At 42.4% G+C, this 23,872-nt stretch overlaps 1 protein-coding gene and 1 pseudogene across 2 annotated transcripts in view; both read left to right on the top strand.

Moving 5' to 3' along the window:
• The window catches only part of LOC122686662, a 29,229-nt pseudogene extending 27,301 nt beyond the window's left edge, over positions 1-1,928 (top strand). Inside the window, exon 3 of the transcript XR_006338877.1 lies at positions 1,391-1,928. The product of XR_006338877.1 is annotated as a 40S ribosomal protein S18-like (transcript). The remainder of the gene's footprint in view (positions 1-1,390) is intronic.
• Positions 1-23,872, top strand: part of FRY (FRY microtubule binding protein) — a 423,715-nt gene that overhangs the window by 29,032 nt on the left and 370,811 nt on the right. The gene's annotated exons all lie outside the window — the stretch shown is intronic.

Here is a 23,872-nt window from a genome sequence, read left to right as displayed (position 1 = left end):
ATGGCTTAGAAGCTATGTGCCTGTCTGTGGAGGTTGAGAATATGTTTATCTTATATAAAATATGCAGGAGGTGGTGAAGCAAGCGAATGAAAGATAAACCCCTACCCAGATGGTCAACATCACCAGCAAAGCAAAAACTCGATGCAGATGTAACCACAGAAAGTTAACAATGGTAAATAATAGGAAGAGAAACTTTGAGAAGGTGTATGATTTTGAATAGATGATTCACAAGCAAAGAATAAATGCTTCGTTCACCTTGACCCTAAAAATGAGAAGGTCAATTGAATGCAAAAGGAGAAATATTATGATAAAGAATTCAAGTGACTGAATGAAATGAAAAATGATTTAGTAGGTGGTGGAGATTTAGCGGGAAGCTCAGCCTCCCATCTGGGGGAAACAAGGGGACATTAACCTTCTATGTGACCCTCCTGGGCTCAGTAATAATAATGTTGAAGGAGAAGTGAGGGGAGCCTTGGTGAGAAAAATCGGGAGAGTTAGTCATGCACTGAAGAGATGATTCCAGATTGGGATCAGGAAACCAAGATGATTAAATCAATGCAGAATTATTGTGTGTAACATGATCAAAGTAATGAAAAGACCCGTCTCCTCAAACTGTATTTGAGCAAGGAAATCCCAGGATGGCAGTGTCAGGGGTACATGCGGAGGACAGAAAATGGTGTCAGGAGTTCAGGAACCAAGAAATGAAACAATAACAATAACAGCACCCCCGTAACCTGTGGATCCTCAAGGTAAGACCTCAGAATAAACTAAAAGGCATCACAGCACTCTTTCCAAGCCACACCAGGTATCTGTGTTTGCCCAGCCACCTGTCTCCTTAATCAGGAACTTTGCCAGATATAAAAACAAACAAGATGAAAGAAAGAACAACACAAAACACTAAGACCCTGATGCTGGGAAAGACTCAGGGCAGGAGGAGAAGGGGCAACAGAGGATGAGATGGTTGGATGGCATCATTACCTCAGTGGACATGAGTTTGAGCAAACTCTGGGAGACAGTGAAGGTCAGGGAAGCCGGGTCGCAGAGAATTGGACATGACTGAGCGACTGAACAATAACAGAAGATTCAACTACACGAGCTTGATGATTTCAAACTTGAAGTGGAAAGAGCAGCAATGTCATAAGTGAGAGAGGAAAAGGAGGTAGTTACCAGGACATGGACAGATCTTAAGAAGGGGACAGATTCCTTGAATTCTGATCTCACTGCTGTTCCCACCTGGCTTTGTGGTTCTGGCAAGGGAGTTTCCCAGTGTGTTTGTTTGTTTGCTTTTTTCCTTGCCTGTAAAATAAGAGTCTTGGAATAAATGAATTCTAAGATCCTGACTGCACTTAAAGATTTCCATAAGGATATAGAGAATATAAGGTGAATTCAGGCTTCCACTGGAGGCCTACATGCTGCCGCTGGGGCCGCCACCCTGTCTCTAGTAATCCCTGAGAAGTTCCAGCACATCTGGCGAGTACTCAACACCAACATCGATGGGCGGCGGAAAATTGCCTTTGCCTTCACTGCAATTAAGGGTATGGGGCGAAGATATGCTCATGTGGTGTTAAGGAAAGCAGACATCGACCTCGTCAAGAGGGCAGGAGAGCTCACCGAGGATGAGGTAGAACGTGTGATCACCATTATGCAGAATCCACGCCAGACAAGATCCCAGACTGGTTCTTAAATAGACAGAAGGACGTGAAGGACGGAAAATACAGCCAGGTCCTGGCCAACGGTCTAGACAACAAACTCCGTGAAGACCTGGAACGACTGAAGAAGATTCGGGCCCACAGAGGGCTGCGCCACTTCCGGGGACTTCGCATCCGAGGCCAGCACACCAAGACCACAGGCCGCCGTGGTTGCACTGTGGGTGTGTCCAAGAAGAAATAATGTGTGGGCGTTGTGTTAATAAATAGTTTATGCAGTTATGGAAAAAATAAATAAATAAAGTGAATTCAGTTCTCATGACAAGTTCAAAGTGAATTCACTACTCAGGATGTAAGAATGAGGTTTCTATCAGTTGGTCATTTACTTATTTTCCTTATTTTTTTAGTTTGCCAACCCACTCTTGATCTATCTAGGTTCACACTCAGAAAACCTGTTCCATCCACTTCCTCAGAACCTTCCTAGAATATCACAATGTCTTCAAAGGACTTCTCTCCCAGTTTCAGTAAAAATGGGCATATTTGCACCATTAAAGGCCATAATGTCCAAAGTTTGTCCATATTCTGCCAATTTTGGTCCTGCCAAGCTCCTTCTAGAGATGTCAGGGCCCTTGGCTTACTTGATTTTGTGGGTGGGTACTGCCTTTTGGGGAATATAATAGCCAAGGGATTTAAACCATGTCTGTTTTAAGTTGCATTGTGGGGACCTCCCTGGTGGTCCAGTGGCTAAGACTCCTTGCTCCCAGTGCAGGGGGCCTGGGCTCCATCCCGGGTCAGAGAACTAGATCCCACATTCCACACCTAAGAGTTTGCATGCTGCAGTGGAGATCGAAGATCCTGTGTGCTGCAATGAAGACTTGGTGCAGCCAGATAAATAAATAAATAATTAACAGGAAAAAAGTTCCATTGTGTTAGGGGTTAAGGGTTAGGGGGAATGGGGGAAGGTGGCCCAAAGGTACAAAGCTCCAATTATAAGATATACAAGTGCTGGGAGTGTAATGTACAGCATGGTGACTAGAGTTAACAATAGTATATTATATCCTTACTAATAGAGTAGATCTTAAATTCTCAACACAAAGGAAAAGAATGTGTAACTATGTGAAGTGATAGACGTTAACCAAACCAACTGTGGTGATCATTTTGTAATATCTTCTTATATCAAATCATTCCGCTATACGTGCTGCCTTGCCTAGTGTTATATGTCAGTTATGTCTCAGTAAAGCTGAGGGGAAGTCAAGTTGCACTGTGCAGTAGGATATTACTTGGTAGCTTCAGTTATAGTGCCTGCGTGGATGCTAAGTCACTTCAGTCGTGTCTGACTCTTTGCAACTGCAGCGATCATAGCCTGCCAGGCTCCTCTGTCCATGGGATTCTCCAGGCAAGAATACTGGAGTGGGTTGCCTTGCCCTCCTCCAGGGAATCTTCCCAACCCAGGGGTGAAACCCGCATCTTTTACGACTCCTCCATCTCCTGCACTGGCAGGTGGGTTCTTTACCACTCATGCCACTTGGGGAGCCCCATCAGTTGCAGTGGTAAATGTCAAATGAAGAGTGTGAGGCACATGCTGTCTCATGCCTTCTGCAGAGTCCAGTGCCTTTTCTCTTCAGTGTAAATGGGCAGTGACACACCTAATAAAGCCAAAGGATAGAATGGACATTTCAGTCTGCCAATTTAATGGGGCATTGCTCTGACTTATATCCCTTGGGTGCTAATGTGATCCTAAACACTCAGGAAAGTGGGACCCCTCTCTTTTCTGTAGGTTCAGAAAGAAAGACAAGTTACTTAAGAATGTTCCATGTCTTCCATGAAAATGCACCTTCAATAGGATTGAACCAGAGGCTCTGCAGGGACTTCCCTGGTAGTCCAGTGGTTAAGACTCTGTGCTCCCATTGGAGGGGGCTCTGAGTTCAATCCCTGATCAGGGAGCTAGATCCCACATGCCGCAACTCAAAGTTTGCATGCTGCAGCTAAAGATCCCGTGTGCCACAACTAAGACCTGGTGCAGCCAAATAAATATTTTTAAAAAAAGAAAAAGAGAGTCTTGTGGCCAGAAGGGGCAAATCAATGAGAGTGGAGTTAGAGAAAGATACTGGAAGGCACGGGTCAGATGACAAGACTAAGCCACCCAGGGGAAAGTCCTGCTAAGTTTTAGACAACAATCTTGGTCAAGTTACACTTGAATTACCGATGAGCTGCCACATAGAAGATGCTGCAGAGATAACCAACAGTTAAGATTCCACAGGATGAAGAGATCTGGGCTGGGCATTCGGATCAGGGACCTGCAAACATAGGGCGGATAATAGAATTTGAGGACAGGTGATCGATAAAAAGGGTAGGCAGTCGACCAACAGTAGAATCTATCTTTTAAAAAAATAACAGGAGCAAGAAAAAGCAGAGTCTTCAAGGCTATGTCTACACTAAACTTGCAAGTGAGGTTGAAGGGTCCAGAGCATCTCTTACTGTTCATCACCACCCTGCAACCTGGAGCTCCCCAAGAAGTTTTTGAAACGGATGCTCCATCTGCATTCCAGGTAGGATATTGCATGGGGGAGGGCTCCTTTTACTCTGTTTTGATTCTTTTATGGAATATCTGCTGTTATCAATTCTGGTACTCCGTTTGATCTTTGGGTTCAAAAATATGAACTTTTTAAAGAGTTGAAGCTTGGACATGACCTGCCTTGAAAGCTCACTTGGAAAGATTATCAGGAAATCCTGAGAAGGACAGTGTCATTAAGAAAGTTCCAGGAGATGGACTTAAGGGCAAGGAAAGTCTCAGCTAGAAAAATCTACCCTTGTTGGATAAGGATAAAGGGATTCTAGAAGTGGTTAACATTGTTTGCAAGAAGCCAAATACTGATTTTAATTGAGACCAAAAAAAGACAAAGAAAAAAATTAAAAATTCAGTAAAGCACCAGGGAAGAAAATAATGATTATCACAGAGTATATAACAAAGGTTTCTGTTAAAGGGGAGGGAAAGAAATGAGCATGTTAGGCAGGAATAGCCATTTGGTTCAAAAGAGGCTTTTATGAAAATTAGCTTGAGAAAGTGACATTCATAATTAATGACCTAAAGGCAGGAAAATGTTTCCTGCACACTCTTGCCTTTTTAATTACTCCACATCCTCTGAGATACTCCAGGGCAGTGGTGATTTTGCAACATTAGTTATCTTTTCGAGTTGAATATTATAGATGTAAATGTGTGTTCCTTACATAGTAGGGCAAGAATGTGAGTCTGTAACTTCTAGTTCAGATTTGAGAGTCTTAGCCCAGGGTTAAGCTTAGTAAATTCATTAATAGAATTTAATTAAATGACAGCCAACTGATTCTGTTTGAATGAAGATATGTTTTCTTTTTTCTTCTTACTCCACAACTAAGTCATTATGTAAGTTTTCAAAATTTCTACTTCAGTGGCATACTAGAAAAAATTACAATGGAGGCAGAATGAAAGCTCACTCGCAATTTTAACCCCAGGATAGGCTCATTTCTCCCTTGCCAATAGAGGAAATCTACAGGGACCTTTTTGTTTCCAGATAGATGGAAAATTCCTATTTTGGGAATCCACCCCTACTATTTTAAAATAGTATTCAGCCATTACTTAATCTGAGGCCTGGCTTTTGATCCACTGCTCAGAGGATTAAGTGAAATTCTGGGTTTCAAGTGAAAGGTCAGCAGATGCTACATAGCCTGTGCAGAAAAGGCTGAGTCGTGTGGTTTGTTACTGCTCCCGCATCTGAGATTCATTTGCGTGGAATTAGTCCTTTGTTTCAAGTTTCTTGTCAAAAAAAATTTTTTTTAAGTACTGTTAAACAATTGTTTATTATGATCTTGTAAGGGGGACCCAAATTCAGTCTGATACGTTGTTTGCATTGAGGTCTCTATCTTTGCTAAGCTAAATGTAAACTGTCAATTCATGACCATGATGGGTGCCCGCACATACCTCCCAGTAGCCCCATACCTTGAGCTTCAGTGCAGTCTGACTGACTGCAGATTAAGTAACAAATGGAATTGAGATGCAGTGGAAACGTGAAGCTAAGTCAGATAAAGAGCACTAGCATTACCCTCGGATGTGCATCAGAGTGGAAGAGGAATCTGGGAACCCGATGGTGTGATAGCGGCGCCTGAAATGTGATGCTGTTAGCCTATGGACAGACCTGTTCATGTGTATGTATAACATTCTAGTGTATATCTGTTTAGAGAGGACCATCTGTGATATATATGCATATAAATATATGTGCACACATATATATCATAGATCATATGTGTTAGATAATCCCTTCAAATACATATGCAAATGTGTATGTGTGTGTGTATATATATAGGGGCTGGGGGGCGGGGAGGGACTTCCTTGGTGGTGCAGTGGTTAAGACTGTGCTTTCATTGCAGGGGATTCGAGAACTAAGATCCCACATGCCGTTCTCTGTGGCCAAAAAAATAAAAGTAAAATAAATTAATAAATAAAGTCTCAATTTTTTAAAAAAGAGAGAGATGGAGATAGTTCACCCAAGCATGTGTATGAGTGAGTGTGTGTGTGTGTGTTCTGTGGACAGATGTATGCATGCACATGTATGTATGTACACTTATATTTAAGGATATATCACAGATGGCTAGAAATCTTTCTCAGATTGTTTCCCTGCTTTTTAAGTACCTTCCTGAGCAACAGGACAGTTGTAAATGCCTCTAGGTTCATAAAGCATTATCTATCATTTGTAAGTATGATAGATAGTTAATTCAATTTAATTCAGTTCTGGGTAGATAATGTCTAAGCTTCTTGATTATAATACATTTTTGTTTTCTCTGTAACAGTTCTTCTTTCTTAAAAAATAAAGGCAATGGGAAGCTTTTCCAGTGATTTTTTTTTTTTGTATGTGAAATTAATTGTTGGCCTCAGTCCCAGGCCTTAGTGGGTAGACATCATTTTAGAACCCAGGTGCCAGCTGCTGTCATGACATTAGGACTATAACTTTGAGATGTAATTTCCATAGGAGCCCATGGTTCAAATGTGAGGTGTCCCTAACTAAATCCAGAATTTTCAGATTACCATGGAATCAAAATGTATTTGTTGAGAAAAAACCCCTATGCCTAGTGGGAACATAAGCTCTGAGATGCCAATATTCAGGTGCATGTGAGTTTTATCTTTGAGATTGTGATGGCTATTTCTGAAAATGTACCTGCTCACCAGGAAAGCCTAGAAATTTGCTTCCAACTTAAAGATATATATGATATAATATTTATTCTATATCATCATTATATGGCTTTCCCAGCTGGTACATTGGTAAAGAACCCGCCTACCAGTGCAAGAGATGCGAGTTCGATCCCCTGGAGTAAGAAATGGCAACCTGCTCCGGTATTCTCACCTGGAAAACTCCATGGGCAGAAGACCCCGGCGGACTTGTTTTCTGAGCAGCACCATGAGCTTAACAGTATGCTAAGCATTATTATTGCAAGCAACCTGCTGATTATCAGAGTCAGCAATCCTTTTCATCCAGGCACTCCAGTGGTGCTGTAGGGCTTCAGTGTGCTGGCGCTGTCCTAGAATGACAGAGACTCCTTTGCATACATTCCAAACACTCATATCCTAGTAATTTATATTCTTCCAGACTTCATGCATATCTCCAACCAGTCTCATGAGTACTGTTGCTCTCCACTTAATTTTGTGTGTTCACGGAACTTCTTACTACTCAAAGGCAGGACTCATTCAGCCAGCCTAAGTCGACAGTAGCCTCTGCCTGATAGCATTGTGGTTGAAGACTCTTACTGAACCTACGCTCTGGAAATGTTCTCACATGGCAAGCCAACAATGGCATGAATGAAAACTTTAAGGTAGAAAACCGTATAATCTATTCTGAGTGTCCGGTGGGAGGAGGCAGCTGTCAATAGGTCTTATTTTTAAAACCAAGAGCAAAGGATCACGTGTGTTTGTGCTGCCAGCTTCATGTTTCAGAAAATAATTGACTGTTCTGATGGTTGAGTTCATAAAGAAATGGAATGCTTCCTTCTCAGCTTCAAATTCAGTGAGCTTTTGGGTTCTTAGTGGTAACTACAGTATTCCTCTCTCCTGTTTAGCAAGACATAAACATTGCTCTTCTTGAAATGCATGGGAAGAGCCAGCATAGTTGCTTCCATGTGCAAGGCACTTGTCTTGCTATTTTCATCACTACTAATGTTAAATGTGATTTCTTTAAAGCCTTGCTTTCATCTGTGTTAAGTCGCTCTCAATCGTGTCCAACTCTTTGTGACCCGGTGGACTGTAGCCCACCAGGCTCCTCTGTCATCCGAGATACACTGAATTCTTAGTGCTCCTATAAAATGTCAGTGAATGGAATTAAGCAGGCAATGAAGCAGAGACAGAAGCTACATTGGCATAACTACATTTTAGCCTATATATTTTAGGGAAAAAATAACCCAAGAGATGGGAAAAGTATTTTTAAAGGCATCAAGGGACCTGTTAGCAATGAGTGCTCTGACACACCATTTTTATTACACATTTTGATCTTGGTGTTCTCCAGTATTCTTGCCTAGAGAATTCCATGGACAGAGGAGCCTGGCAGGCTACAGTTCATGGGGTCACAAAGAGTCAGACACGACTGAGCAACTAACACTCTGGGCTTCCCTGGTGGCTCAGACGGTAAAGAATCTCCCTGTAATGCAGGAGACCTGGGTTTGATCCCTGGGTTGGGAAAATCCCCTGGAGAAGGGAATGACTACCCACTCCAGTATTCTGACCTGGAGAATTCCATGGACAGAGGAGCGTGGTGGGCTACAAATAAATGTGTTTGAAAGTGATAGAAGAGCCATGATTTCATGTTTTTGGGACTCCCATAGACAGAGGAGTCTGTGGGGTCATAAACAGCTGGACACTGCTGAGTGTCTAACACTTTCACTTCACTAATTTTAATACATCTTCTTTGCTAAGAAAAAGAGTGGCAATTTAAGTGGTATCTTTGCCAAAAAAGGAAGAAAAAAAAAACAGAATGATTCTTATGGTCTTCGCTTGCAGTCTCTTTGTCCCATACCTGCTGGAAATTAATTGTAACAGTCCACTTATTTAATTTAATTAAATTAAAAATTTTTTAAAAAGCAATTTATCCAGTAAAATCATAAATTAATGGCTCTTTGCAAATGCTTAGTAAGCCAGCAGTCTTTAGCCTTTACAACAAGAATTGTGGGAAGGATTTACATGAATGGATTAGGTTTCATTTTAAAGTCATCTATTTTGTCATCGTCAATATCAGTACTTCCTCAAGAAGTTCATGGGGTCACAAAGAGTGCTTCAAATACTTCCTCAAGACCTATATAGGATGATCCTTCTGTAGAAATAATTTATGAGATAAAGGAGAAAGAACAAAAAAACAAGGGACTTCCCTAGTGGACCAATGTCTAAGACTCTGCATTCCCAGTGCAGGGGGCCCAGGTTCCATCCCTGGTCAGGGAACTGATCCCACATGCTGCAACTAAAGATCCTGGGTTGTAACGAAGATTGAAGATCCTACATGCCACAGCTAAGACCCAGCACAGCCAAATAAATAAACATTTGGTTTTTTTTAATAATTAAATGACATAAACAAATACAAATAGTTTACCTTGTAAGTTACCGTAAGTACCCTAGGTAAAAGAAAATAGGAGCCAAATACTGGAGTGGTTATAAAGTTTCAAAGTAATGGTGAGGTGTGGAGAGGAATAAATGTGTTTGAAAGTAATAGAAGAGCCATGATTTCAGGTTTTCATGTGAACTGTAATTGATTTAAATAATCAGTTTTTTCCACCCTGGAATTGTTTTCTTGCTTAATAAATGGAATGCACAGTTATGCATTATAAGGAGTTGATGTTGAAATGATCATTCCCACTGGGGAGAAGAGTAGCAGAGATAGTCTGTAATGGAAAAGGCATATCATGTGAGCCATATATGTCATTTTAAATTTCCAGTGGATGCACATAAACAAGTTTAAAAAAAAAGCAAGTGAATTAATTTTAATAATACATTTTAAACCCTGTCCATCCAAAATATTATCATTTCAACATGTGTTGAATATAAAACAATTAATGGGATATGTTCCATTTTTTTCCTACTGTCTTTTGAAAGCTGGTGTGTATTTTATACTTGCAGCACATCTCAGAGTCAGACTAGCTTCATTTCCTGTGTTCAGCAGCCTCCTGTGGCTTGTGGCTGCTGCCCTGGACAGCACAGCTCTAGACCAAGGACTTACAGGGGCTAAAATGGAGCAAGAGGCCAAGGCAGTGATAAGCTATGACTTTTCTATAATGAGTCAAACTGTTCTCAGCCCAGCTCACTCCTGTGGGCTGGCAGGTTTTCTGGTTTTTATTTCAGGGAAACCAGAAATTCAGAGTCCTGTGAGAAACGTCTTGATTTTTAAATGTTGGCAACAAACTCAAAATTTTTACAACATCTTATGGGTCTAGCCCTCAGGTTGCCAGTTTGTGGCCTCTGTTCCCAGCATTTTATGTTTTAAATCCGTTTTTCTGGCTCATCCTACATGCAGTATTAGGTTTGGTTAAGGACAACAAAGGATCCTTGGTTTTCACAAATGCAAATGTGTATGAACATATTTTTAAATGTATAGATGTATCCCACATCTAGGCAGTGGTGGCCCAGCTAACTCAAGTGCCTTTAGGAAAGAAGATTTCATATATTCACAGAACCTGGAGCTGGAGAGCCTCTAGGATAAGCTCCTCATTCTTTCAGCTGACCGCACTCCTCCTTTTTAAAAAACACTCATCCTGCCTGTGTTCGTTCAGCATCCCTATACTGTGTCAGGTCGCAGGCTTCTCCAGGGCAGGCAGAATCTGTCTTGCTCCTCACTATGGCCCCAGCATCTTGTATATGGCAGGATTTGTGCAAGTGTCTACTCAATGGATGAGTAAATAGCTTAAAAACCCAAGGAGGAAATGTTGGTGAGAATGTGGAAAAATTGGAACTCTTGCACCACTGGTGGAGATGTAAAATGGTGCATCCACTTTGGAAAACAGTGCGGCAATTCCTCAAAAAATTAAAAATAAAATGTACCACATCATCCAGCAATTCCATTTCTGGATATATATATATACACCCTCCAAAGTAAAAAGCGAGTTCAGAAGGAGGTACTTGTACACCCATGCTCATAGCGGCATTACTCACCCTCGGTAGTAGGCAGAAGCAACCTGACTGTCCGTCAGTGTGTGTGTTGTGTGTTCAGTCGCTAAGTCACGTCTGACTCTCTGCAACCCCATGGACTGCAGCCTTCCCTTGATATGAATAGATAAAATGTCATACATATGTATTAATAAAATTTTAAAAATGGCTCAATGGATATTCAGCCTTGAGAAAGAAAATCCTGTCACGTGTTATATATAACATGGGTGAAACTTGAAGACATTGTGCTAAGTGAAATAAGCCAGTCACAAAAGAATAAGTACTATATGATTCCACTTATGTGAAGTATCTAGAGTGGTCAGACTCATAAACACAGAAGGTTAGAATAGTGGTTACCAGGGACCGGGAGGAGGAGGCAGTGGGGAGTTATTATTTGACGGGCACAGAGTTTCAGTTTTGCAAAATGAAAAGAGTCCTGTGGATGGATGGTGGTGATGGCTGCATGACAATGAGAATGTACTTATTACCACTGAACTGTGTGCTTAAAAATGGATAAAGTGGTAAATTTTACCTTATATATATTTTGCCACAATTAAAAACATTAAAAAAAAAAACCAGGAAGGTTAAATGACTTATCCAAGATCACAACATACTACTCTGGAGTTTTTAACACATTGTTGATCAGAGACAAATTAATGCCACAGGCATCAGTTTCTGCAAAAATCCCCCGGTCAATAATGTGTTAGAACTATCCCAGGCTATTTGCAGTGTTTTTTGAGGTAGCACAAAAGTAAAAGGAAGGACTTAAAGGTGGGAACCAGGAGACTGAGATCTTGAGAAGTCCTCTGAGGTCTCAGTGCCTCATTTCCCACACGTGCCGTGCCGTGTCCCTCGAAACAACTGACCAGTAAGGTTAAGAGGATGAAATGAAGTATGTATGAGAAAAGTATGTTTGCTGGGTTAATCCGGGCTGAATTCATGATACTCTGGGGAATGAGTGTTATTGAGATAGAAACTTCCAGGTAATGCAGGAAATACGTGAGGGCCTTGCTGAACTGCTGCCCAGTGTGATCATTCCCCAGTTCGGTTGAATGGTCGACTGAATGTAAAAGTTTGCCTCCGTCCCTGAGAGAGTTTGTTTCCCTTTATTGTTGTCATCATGATGCTGATGGTTTTATTTCAAAGTGATCTTGCGTGTATGCTGAAATGCCCTTGGAATCAGATTCATCTTCTCTTGGTCTCAGAGTAAAGTGAGGTGGGAAGAGAATCTGACACCCAAGTAGGATATCTAGTCTTGAGACGGCAGTGCCCCACCTGGAGGAGCAGCATCTCTAGGTGACCTTGACTGGCTTGGGAACTATGTGAATGTCTCCTCTTCAAAGCAGCCAGATTTCGGCAATTAGAGGAGAAAGCATAAGTGTTTGAATATCTTCATTCTCTAGAGATTTGCTTTCTTAGGAAAGCAAACTCTCCCTCTTCTGTCACATGCTGTATTGAGTCTCATTGTTGAAGACGACATTGTCTTGAAGCCGAGAAAGTAAATGAGATTCTATACTAGTTCTGCATCACAGATGGTCTGGTTTATCCATGCTTATGTTTTAAAAATGAACACAGCCACATGCCTTGTGCATTGCTACTTACAGATCGATTCTTCCCGTTGTTGGGAGAGCTTTCAGTTACATCATACACTAAAATAAATTCAGGATGGATTAAGTGAGTTGAATGTAGCAAATAAAACCATAAAAATCAAGAAGAAAATAAAGATGGAGAGTTAGTTTGGGAAGAGGCTGTTGAGGTATAAATGCAATGAAAAATGCTGCAGAAGAAAAATTGATAAATTGATAAATTTAACTTCAAATAATCTCTACATATCAAAAATATAAAGCAACATTTTAGGAAAGATTTTGCAGTGAGTATGATCAGCAAAGGATTAATATATAAATAAATCTGTAATCAATTCTAAAAACCTTTACCACCCCTAGAAAATGATGGACACAGGACATGATTTGTTATTTAGTCGCTAAGTCGTGTCCAACTCTTTGTGACCCCATGGACTATAACCCACCAGGCTCCTCTGTCCATGGCATCTCCCAGGCAAGAATAGTGAAATGGATTGCCATTTCCTTCTTCAGGGCATCTTCCTGACCAGGGATTGAACCTGTGTCTCATGCATTGGCAGGCAGATTCTTTATCACTGGGCCACTTGGGAAGCCCATAAGACATGATTAGGGACATGATTTTTCTTTACAAAAGAAGAACTGAAAGTGGCTAGTTAGTGTAAAAAAGTCATTATCTCTAGAAGTTAAAGATATGCCAACTTAAATAAGATGGAGATTATTTCTACTATTAAACTGGCAATTCTTTTTTTACAAGATAACATTTAATACCGGCATTCATTTACTGCTGGGAGGAGTATAAATTAAAATAGCCTTTCTGGAAAGCTATTTAGCAGCAGATACTTAGAGCTTTAAATGTGATCATACACTTTGACTCAGAATCTTTTCTAAGGAAATAATTAGAAATACCAGTAAAGATTTATGTGTAAGGATGTTTCCATCAGCATTATTTGTAGCAGTGAGAAATTGAAGATAACCCAGATGAACAATGATAGGGAATTATATGAATTATGATTCTTTGATGACAGTGTTAAAAATCAGGAGTCCAAAGAACATTTATTAAAGTGTTCAGTGTAAATTGTGCACATTTATATAATGTGTAGTTGTGTGAATGTGTATAGCCATATACCAAGATGTAACCTGGCAAATATATACAGTTCCGTTGCTCAGTTGTGCCTGACTCTTTGCAACCCCATGGACTGCAGCATGCCAGGCTTCCCTGTCCATCACCAACTCCCAGAACCTGCCCAAACTCATGTCCATTGAGTTGGTGATGCCATCCAACCATCTCATCCTCTGTCGTCCCCTTCTGCCTTCAATCTTTCCCATATATATATATATGCATTGAAAAGAGATTACATGACAGACATCAAATATGTTAGAAGCAGTTAGCTCTGCATGGCCAGATTACAGATGCTTTCAGTTTTCTTTATACTTTTCTGCCTATTTCAGATTTTCTACAGTAAAAAAAAATTTTTATAAATGGGAGAAAAATTTTTTTAAATGGAATTACAATGAAAACAGATTTGTTGTGAAAAAGACTCTACATCTTTTCTGTAAACTTTTTCCTGGCACCATCACTCACTTCATCATTAATGACTCCACCTTTTCCCCCCAGTCCATCAAATTTCCAGGTTCTATAAGTCTTCCTCCTCAAAGCTTCCTAGACCTGGCCCTTCACTTCCCCTCCAACAGTCAGTCCTACTGTTTGGGTTGGGTGTGTGGGTGTGTGTGTGTGTGCACGCAGTAGTGTCCGACTCTTTTTGACCCCATGGACTGTAACCTGTCAGGCTCCAACCCATGTCTCCTGCATTGGCAGGCAGATTCTTGACCACGTGAGCCACCTGGGAAGCGCATAGGTTGGGTTCCCTCCTCCAGGGGATCTTCCCAACCAGGGACTGAACCCAGGACTCCTGCATTGCAGGTGGATTCTTTAACCTCCTGAGCTACCAGGGAAGCCCCCTCATTATTTATCACCTGGTCAGAAACTTCCATTGTCTCTCCATTGCCCTGGGGTTTGAACCCTGATTCTGAGCCCCACATCCACCACTCTTGGTGAGGTGCCCCTCATATAACGTTCACGTGATAGTCCTCAAGCTCCCTATCCCATCAACCACACTGTCCCTGTGCGTTCACATCTCTATGACGTTCCTTCCGCTGGCAATAAAGTGTTCATTCATTCATTCATTCATTCATTCAACAGCCGTTTAGTGAGCAAATGTTCCATGCCAGGCAGTCCAGGGCACAAAAATGAATCAAACACAAGTCTCTGCCTCACTGTAGCTCAGAGTCAACTTGGGGGAGACAAATGAATAAGCAATTAGTTATGTTTTGTAAGATAAGTGCTAGTTATGTTAAATAATCTCTCCAGTGATGGATCGGGATTTGAACTCAGGTTGAGTTGCCCTTGGGGCTGCCCTGGTGGCTCAGACAGTAAAGAATCTGCCTGCAACACAGGAGACCTGGGTTCAATTCCTGGGTCGGGAAGATCCCCTGGAGAAGGAAATGGCTACCCACTCCAGTATTCTTACATGGAGAATCCCATGGACAGAGGAGCCTGGTGGGCTACAGTCCATGGGGTTGCAAAGAGTCAGACAGGACTGATGGACTACCTACCAAGTCCAAGCTCACTCTGCTTGCCGCACGAGGGGCCAATGAATCCAAGAGACGAGGGGTTGTGGCAAGGAAGAGACTTTAATAGGGGAGTCGACTGACCAAGAAGATGGCAGGCTAGTGCCTCAAAATAACCCTCTTACAGAGGTCTGGGTGCCAGGTTCTCTTTTACAGATCAGAGATGGGGGAGTAGGTGAGGAAGCACCGTGAAAAGGCCATTTATCTTGCAAACATCTCCTAGAATGGCAAGCCTCAGGCAGAGGATGTGTTAATTTCATCCTTCCTGCCATTTGCAGGTGGACAGGGTTCTGAACAAAAGGCACTTTAGTTTACAGTCAGCCAGGATTCTCTGGCTGGATTCTCTGAGGCAGATCATTCTGTATCATTATAATAACAAAAGCAACGAAAAGCAAGTCAAAGGAACAGTTCCAACATGGACTCAGAATTGGCTTCTTCTCTGTAGTAGAGTCTGATATGACGGGTGCTGAGTCTGTGTTGGTGGAGGAGCAGGAGCTGAACCTCAGAATGGCCCATTTGCTGAGGGGTTGCTGCTTAAACCTCTTTGTAGCTGGAATAACAATAGTTAATAACCGATACCCTGTGCCAGGCTCTAAGTACTTGGCATACCGACTTAATTCATCCTCACAGCCAGTCTATGAGGGAGGTAGAAACAAACTGTATCTTTTTAGAGATAAACAGACACAGAAAGATTCAGTCATTTGGACAATGTCCCATACTAACTCTGGCTCCAGTGTCTGAGCTCTTGACCAATGTGCTTCAGTAGTTTCTTTTGTGCGCTTGGTTGTCTGCAGTTAGATTGTAAAACATGGAAAGTCAGAGACTTTCCTAGGCACTTTTGCATCCCTAGTACGACTCTGTGCATTGACACCAGTAAATAAGAATTGAATGGAATTGAACAAAGAGCCTTCACAGACTCCTGTGAAATATTCATACTGGTTTTCATGATTATCCAGACCTGTGTTTTGTGGGGGGAGGGGAGAATTGGAGAAAAAGAAAAGAACTGTTGATCCCTCCATTTTAACCCCACATTGAATGTCCTTCAGAAACAGATAACACGCCTGTGTTGACTGAATTCACATTACGTGGTTCCTTCAAGTCAGAAGCAATCCAGCAGTGACCTTGTTGAACTGCCCACTGGTTCAAAACTGTAACTTGACTGAAAGACACTGAGAACAGGATTCCAGAATGTGAGAGGCTCTTGCTTTTTTATACTCACTTGTCCTAAAGCCTGTAGCTCTTTAGAGGAGATTACGAGCCCTGTTGGGTTGGACTCCAGCATAATAGAGTCCTAATATGCAAGTTTCTCGGGGATGCTGTGCAAAGCAACACTTGTTTGCTGTTGGAACCCCGAGACAGGGCCCTGTGCTCAGGGAGAGTCTTGAGTTTTATATCCTGAGGGTGGGTGACTGACCTGCGTGGCCACCATAGGAATGTCACTGGAGACAGCTGCCTGTGTGCACAGAGGTTGGACCATGCTAATCCTTTCTCTCCCCTACCGCCATGCTCACTCACACATGCGGGAGGAGCGAGCTGCCATGAGGTCGTGCAGGGACACACACACTTCTCATTCCAACCATAGCATCACGTTTGCTTTAGCAGAGCTGCCAGATGGAGGGGAGAGATGGGCGGGGGGGGGGGGGGGGGGGGGGCGGCAGCGAAGACATGTCACACCACCCTCTCCTGCCCCGGCTTTTGTCACAGCTTCCCCTTCACAGCCTGACCTCCATGCCAACAATTCAAAATGATGTTTAGCCTTTGAGGCCAGGTCCAGCCAGGGCCTCATTAAGAACATTAATAGCAGCTAACATTAATTGAGCCTGTCCACCAAGTGTCAGACTCTGTTCTTTCCATAGAGCAATGCTTGTAACACTGGAGGGCTGCATCCGTTGTTCTTGTCTGCATCTACTGACTGCAGTAGCTGGGGCTTGGAGCAGTTTGGTGAATTGCCTGGGATGGAGGAGCCAGGACTCAGCTCTGAGCTGTGTCACTCCAAAGCCTAGGCTCTAAGCCTTCTTGATTCGCCTTCTTGGCCACAGACTTGTAGCCTCCAGGAGTTCCCTGCTTTTGCCTCCAGCCAGAAGTCATTTATCCTCCTAAGAGATTCTCACAGTGCTTGATCTGCATTTCTTTCTTGGGACTTCCCAGTTCAACACCCGATTATCGATTATTGTTATTTATATAAAATGTTCACTTACCCTATTCAGTGGTGGGGGTGGGGCATGGAGGCAGAGTCCATTTCTTACTCCTCAGCATATTTTCCACGGCCCCCAGTGTAATATGTAGGGCCTCAGGCGAGACTGAATAATGAGCGAGGTTGTTTTTGATTAGATCTGCTCTCTGAGCACCTGCATCTCGATGGGAATTTGGGAATCAAGAAAACTATTTGTTGAAATTCTTTGGCTCAGGTTTCCCAAAGAAAAGATTTACCTGAGAAAAGTTGAATCATGGTTTTCCTAACAAAAACAGGGAACTCATACTGAACTCATACCTCACCCTGCCTTACCCGTGATGCCCCGGTTCCTCGCTGTCCTAGAGAGGCTCAGAGACCATCAGCATCCCAGGCTGCATGGATCCTGTCCTTGTTTATGGTTCAGATTTCTTATCCCTTCCTGCGCCATCCCATTTATTTAGTGTCTGGGTTGACGCTCTGTTGGATCCCCTGTGACAGGCTGCAGAGACACTTCAATCTCACGTTGCTTCAGTTCAGACCTTAGAGGATCTAGTTACTACCTGTACTTGGAGGTTCTACTGTTACATAAATTTATCCACACAGATTTCAGGACATTCTGGGAAATGCCTGCTCAGCTATTTCTCATACCAGGAATGCACACCCATCTCTCTTTCTGTCTCCCCGTCTGTCTCTCTCTCTGGAATTCTGCTTCTGTCTAATCTTGCTTCTTGGGCTGTGACAAATGAGAAGGGTTTGAGGTTCATATCTTGATCCAGTTTTTGGCAGACGAGAACCCTTTTGAGGATGAACCCAACCTTATAATACCTCTCACAATCCACCCTTTCTGGACGAGTTACTCAAGACTTTTATGTTTTTCTCTTTAACCATTTCATAATCACTGGTTTCTAAACTATCCTAGCACAGTATTTTGTTCATGATTATGCACAAATAATGAATAATGAGGGGAATGAACTAATGAGGGGAAAAGGGAAGAAAGAAAGTAGCATGTCCAGGGACTTCCCCGGGGGTCCAGTGATTAAGAATCCGCCTTGCAATGCAGGGAACACAGGTTTGATTCCTGGTCTGGGAAGATCCCACATGCCTCGGAACAGCTAAGCCTGTGCCCCACAACTATAGAGGCTGTACTCTAGAACCTGGGAGCCACGATTACTGAAGCCTGCGCACCGCAACTAGAGAGTAGCCCCTCCCACCACAGCTAGAGAAAGCTCGCACGGCAACAAAGACCCAGTGCAGCCAAAAATAAATATTAAAAAAAAAAGGAAAGTAGTGTGTCCAGGTGCACTACTACAAGCAAGCCACCCCTTTTCTTCAAGTGCAGCCCTAAACAAGGTGTCCAGATGGAGCACCCCAGCCCCTCCCCTTGCTGATATCAGTAAATCACAAGGAGCTTCTGTTTGCCCCAGGGTCAGTCTTGGTGCCTGAGTTGCCTGCTGGGGAGCAAAGTCTGCAGCTGGCCCAGATGTTGCTGTGCATTTATATAAGTCTGTGTGTTTGCATGCGCCTGTGTGCGTACACTTTGTGTCCTGTATGTCTTCTATGCAGAAAGCATGCCTGCCTCCTCATGGGCTGCGGGGAAGCAGAGGTCGGCAGTCACAACTCGGGAGGGCCCCTGCCTGCTGAGCCACCCCCATGCCTGCAGCCTCATTCACTTTGGGTTCTGCCTCCCTTTCTGCAACCTCCAAATGCTTTCTTCTTTTCTCAAAGCCAGATCACACATTTGTGAGTGGTTGGGCTATCTTTGAACCCTTAGTTCTTGCACAGGATGACTGAGGGGAAAGCCAGGAATGGTGATAAGGAAGCGGTAGAGACATGGCATGTCATCATGGCCACTTAAATAATTCCTGTTGCTATTTTTAAGCATTGCTCAGTTAGATGTTCGGAATGCACGTCTGTCGTCAGCGCACAATGCATGCTGTGCTTTGGTAGATGGTCCTGCCTGAGTAGGATTTGCCAGGCTGAATCTTCGGCAGGTATCCATCTGCCTGCAGATTAATTGAGGCAAGTCAGTATGGAGAAGCCCCTAAACTCCTCAAGAATGTGGCTGGATGACTGAATGCCTCAGGGGCAGGCGCAGTGCTCTACGCCCATCAGTGAACAAACCATCGCACAGTGAAGCTCCTACTAAGCACCAGGCACTCAAGCATCTAACTCTGCGGCCAGCTGCTGCCAGCACGCTCTGATGAAGGGCTACCATGGTTGCCTCTTAGATGCCAACCTTCATGTCAGTGCCCAGAGTATTTGGAAAACATCATTAACAGATAAGGCAATTCATTTCCTTAAGACAGAACTCAGAGTCGCAAGGAGGTTAAATGAAAAGGAACACAACAGGGCCAGGTTTCCAACCCTTTCTCTTGTGCATAAATATTAATAGACATATATAGTAGATAATAGATTATATAATAGAAATATAATACATAAATATTAATAGATAATTGGCATAAGAGTTCTTCAGCTTTGTCATCTCTTGTGATAGTGGCAGGACTATGGGTTTGTTGTTCACTGTTAATTCTCCATTTGCTCATCTTTGGTATTCAGCATATTTCTCTCCCCCCAATGAGGGCATGACAAACCAGAGCAGTCCAACAGGTAGAAGCAAGTGAAGACAAATCTCCTTGTGACCAGGACTTCTTGTCACACCTCCTGATCTGCTTCAAATATAAAAGGAAGACATTCCACCTTTAAAGACACTTTCTATACCTTTGCTCATGGAATGGAACAAACCTCTGTTTAGCTGGGGATTGGAAGAGGGTGTTGGCTTTGTTTTCAGTGCATCAAAAGTACCATTTGTCTAAAACTAAGTGTTGACACGAAAACATCTCCAAAGCGTATTGACAAGAGGGACTTACGATCTAGGGAAAGATGAGGCATAAGACTTGGGTCCTTTGCTCTGTACCAGTGAGACACATCCGCTCAGGCAGTCACTCCTCTGAGACCGTTTCTGCAGGTGCTGTAAAGGGTCCCCAGAGCAGCTGTGAGTTTGCAGTGAGGTACATACATGAGCATGCTCTGAGCTCAGGGCACCACTCTTTCTATCCCTTTTTTAATTGTCTCTTTGTTGCATCGTGAACAGTATCATATAACCGGCATCATTTGACACAAAGCTGTCTGCTTTTTCACTCTCTGTTCTGTGTGGTGACGAGCGTGGAACCATGCGCACAAAATGGCGTGGGATGCCGTCGGGCCCATCACTTGCTCATCAGAGACCTCGTAGTGCCTGTTGCAGAGGAACAGCCTGTAAGGTAGCTTTTCTAATCTTAGACACAGATCAATTATTCACCAGCCTGGCTCCTCTTGTGCATTATCTTACAGAATTCACCCTGGCAACGTTGCACCTCGCATCTAAATCTTAATCTGAAATTGATACATGGATATTAGGTTTCTTCCGCTTTAGATTGTTCTAAATGTCAGTCAATTGTGACAATGTTTTAAAATGTTTTCTCCTTCCCTCACTTTTCCTTAGGAAGGTTACTTAGCTTTGTATGAAGCTTGATAGGAAGTTTAAGAAACTAAGAGCTGGCTCTCCTTCTCTGCTATTTAGTGTCAGTGATGAGATCAGACTTCTGAAATATCAACCATTTAGCTTTTAAGAAGAAATATATAAGCAAGAACTTCTGCTTAAATCTATTTTTTTAGTTGCATATAAGAATTGCATGTATTTTGTAATTAATCAACTTTATTAGAGCAGTTTTAGATTTACAGAAATTTGTGTGGATAGTAGAGAAAGTTCTCATATCACCCTCGATTTTCCCTTATTAATAGCATCTTGTATTAACATACCATATTTGTTAGAATTGATAAACCAATGTCACTACATTGTTAATTAAAATCTACATACTAGGGCTTGTTTTTTGTGTTGCAGAGTTTTCAACATAATTAAAATTTATACAATTTTTGCACAACACCTAGATACACATTCTATTCAAGTTCAGTGTCTCCTGGATTATAGTCTCTGCTTAAATCTATTTTATATACTATGTTGTTTTCGGTGTTGAATGCAATGGTATAAAATGTGTTTTCACTTTTCAAATAAGTGTCATTCAAAATTACACATACTACAGTTATTCTTTTTCACTGCATATGAAGAAAACTATATGGTATCAAGTTTCTGATAGTTTCATATGTAAATCAGTAAGTCCCTGATTGTCAGAAAAGTGATATGGACATGAAGAAATTCATTCATTTTATAATGTTTTTATTTTGTTTTTTACCATGGGTACAAGCAAAGGAAACAAAACCATGTTGAGGGAGGGACCACATCATGTCATTAATCGGCTCTCCTGACAAGATGGATAATTATGCTCTTGAGCGCCTCACATAAAAGAACTAATGGTTCCTGGAGAGAGTCTAGCCAGCTCAGGAAAAAATTGTAGACTACAATTATAACATTAATAGCCCTAATGAGCGTGTGTACATTTATCTTCGAAGTGAAACAGTGCCCCTTGGTCCACACTCGGCCATCAGTCTGTGCTTCCATGTTGTAGTCATGAAAATTAAACAGTGGGTGATTTCTCACTAGGAGAGTAACATTCTTTTACATATATATGTATATGTAATTTTATTTATTATTTATTCCTGGCCGTGCTGGGTCTTCGCTGTTGCACAGACTTTGCTCTAGCTGCGACGAGCAGCGGCTTCTCTAGTTGTGGTGCATGGGCTTCTTGTTCGGTAGCTTCTCCTGTTGCAGGGCATGGGCTCTAAGGAAGGAGGGCTTCAGTAGCTGCGGCTCCCGGGCTCTAGAACGCAGGTTCAGTAGTTGTGACGCAGGGGCTTAGCTGCCCTGCAGAATGTGGGATCTTCCCGGATCAGAGATAGAATCTGTGTCTCCCACATTGGCAGGCGGATCCTTTACCACGGAGCCACCGGGGCGCCCGAAAAGTGACATTCCTAAAGAGCTGTAAGAACAACACAAGTGGCCTCGCTCCATATTTAACCCCGTGTGCAGAGGCGGGCCCGGGAGGGCTGCCCATCAGTAATACTTCTGTTGCTCCATCACACAACAGACACCTGGGAACTGATTCAGCCCAGGTCAGGGGTCAGCAAATGAGCAACAGGAGAGAGAGCCTGCACAGTCTGAGAGTCAGGTGCTCAAATGAGGGGCATTTTAGGACATAAGTTCTCAGTAAATCGGGGATCCAGTGAAGGAAATTAATATCGCAGTTAAACAATGGATATATTCTCAAGCATCTTCAAGGTCCTGTTATGATATCATAACATTTAGATAGAACATTTTCACTCCACCCTTGGAGAGTTTAGATTGTATTAAGTAGAATATTCTGAAATATTTCTGCTTATTTTTTCAAAGACTATTTCTTAGAGCAGTTTTAAGTTTACAGCAAAAATGGAAGAGAAGGTACAGAGATTTCCCATTTCCCACTGTGCTCACACACGAACAGTCTGACCCATTATTGACACTCCCACACCTACTTATTCTCACGAATATTTTTGACAGTATTTAACTATCCAAATCTTTCCAGTGTTTGCTAAGTTCCCCCCGCCACCACCATGGGTCTTTGTCTGTTTGTTTATTTTTTAAAATTTTGTTGGAGTGTATTTGATTTAAAATGTTGTGTTAGTTTCAGGTGGACTGCAAAGTGAATCGGTTATACATATACATATATCACTTACACATATACATCTTTTCCCCTCTTTTTTAGATTCTTTTCCCAATACAGGTTATCGCAGAGTATTGAGTAAAGTTTCCTGTGCTATACAGTAGGTCCTTATTAGCTGTCTACTTCATATATTGTAGTGGGTGTGCATCAATCCCAATCTCCCAGTTTACCCCTCCTTCCCCCTTCTCTGTTCAGTAGCCTTAAATTTGTTTTCTACATCTGTGACTGTACTTACAGCTTACAGCCTATGTAATTTTGCACCATTTACCTCTTAGAACTCCAGTGTCCTGTCTATAAAATAGTAATGTTTTGTGGGGAATGAAGGTACAGTTTTATCCTTATGGGACACAGAGCATTGTGTCTTGCACATGGTGCACACCTAGTGAATGTTGGTGACAGGACTTAACCAGAGCAAGTACAGGCCTGTCCAGCTCTCTGTGGTGGCCCCAGTGGATTCTTATAGTTGATGTTGTATCAATGGGAAAAGTGTTCAAAACACTCGACATAGCTATAGACAGATTGTGATTATCTTAAATTGTAATTTTAATAGAAAATTAAGAAAAACAAATTTAGAGATGTTCAGGGTGGGAGAGATACAAGCTGGAGCAATTAGAAACATTCTCAAAGATTTGGAATATTCTTTGGAAGGACTGATGCTGAATCTGAAGCTCCAGTACTCTGAACACCTGATGCAAAGAGCTGACTCACTGGGAAAGACCCTGATGCTGGGAAAAATTGAAGGCAGGAGAAGGGGGCAGCAGAGGATGAGATGGTTTGATGGCATCACCGACTCAGTGGTCATGAATTTGAGCAACCTCTGGGAGATTGTGGAGAACAGGGAAGCCTGGCGTGCTGTATAGTCCAGGGGTTCACAGTCAGACACAACTTAGCGACCGAACAACAACAACAAAGATTTGGTGCTTGAAGAATGGGTGGGAGGAAGGGGTATTCAAGTTCAGGAGAATTTTTTCTAATATTTATTTATTGTTTGGCTGTGGAGGGTCTTAGCTGCGGCACTCAGGACCTTCGTTGTATCTCGAAGGCTCAGTAGTTGCAGCACGCAGGCT

The sequence above is a fragment of the Cervus elaphus genome, chromosome 30 (genome assembly GCF_910594005.1).
Source record: "Cervus elaphus chromosome 30, mCerEla1.1, whole genome shotgun sequence".
Lineage (NCBI taxonomy): Eukaryota > Metazoa > Chordata > Mammalia > Artiodactyla > Cervidae > Cervus > Cervus elaphus.
Note: the sequence above shows the minus strand (reverse complement) of the source record. Positions and strands in the feature narration are given on the sequence as shown.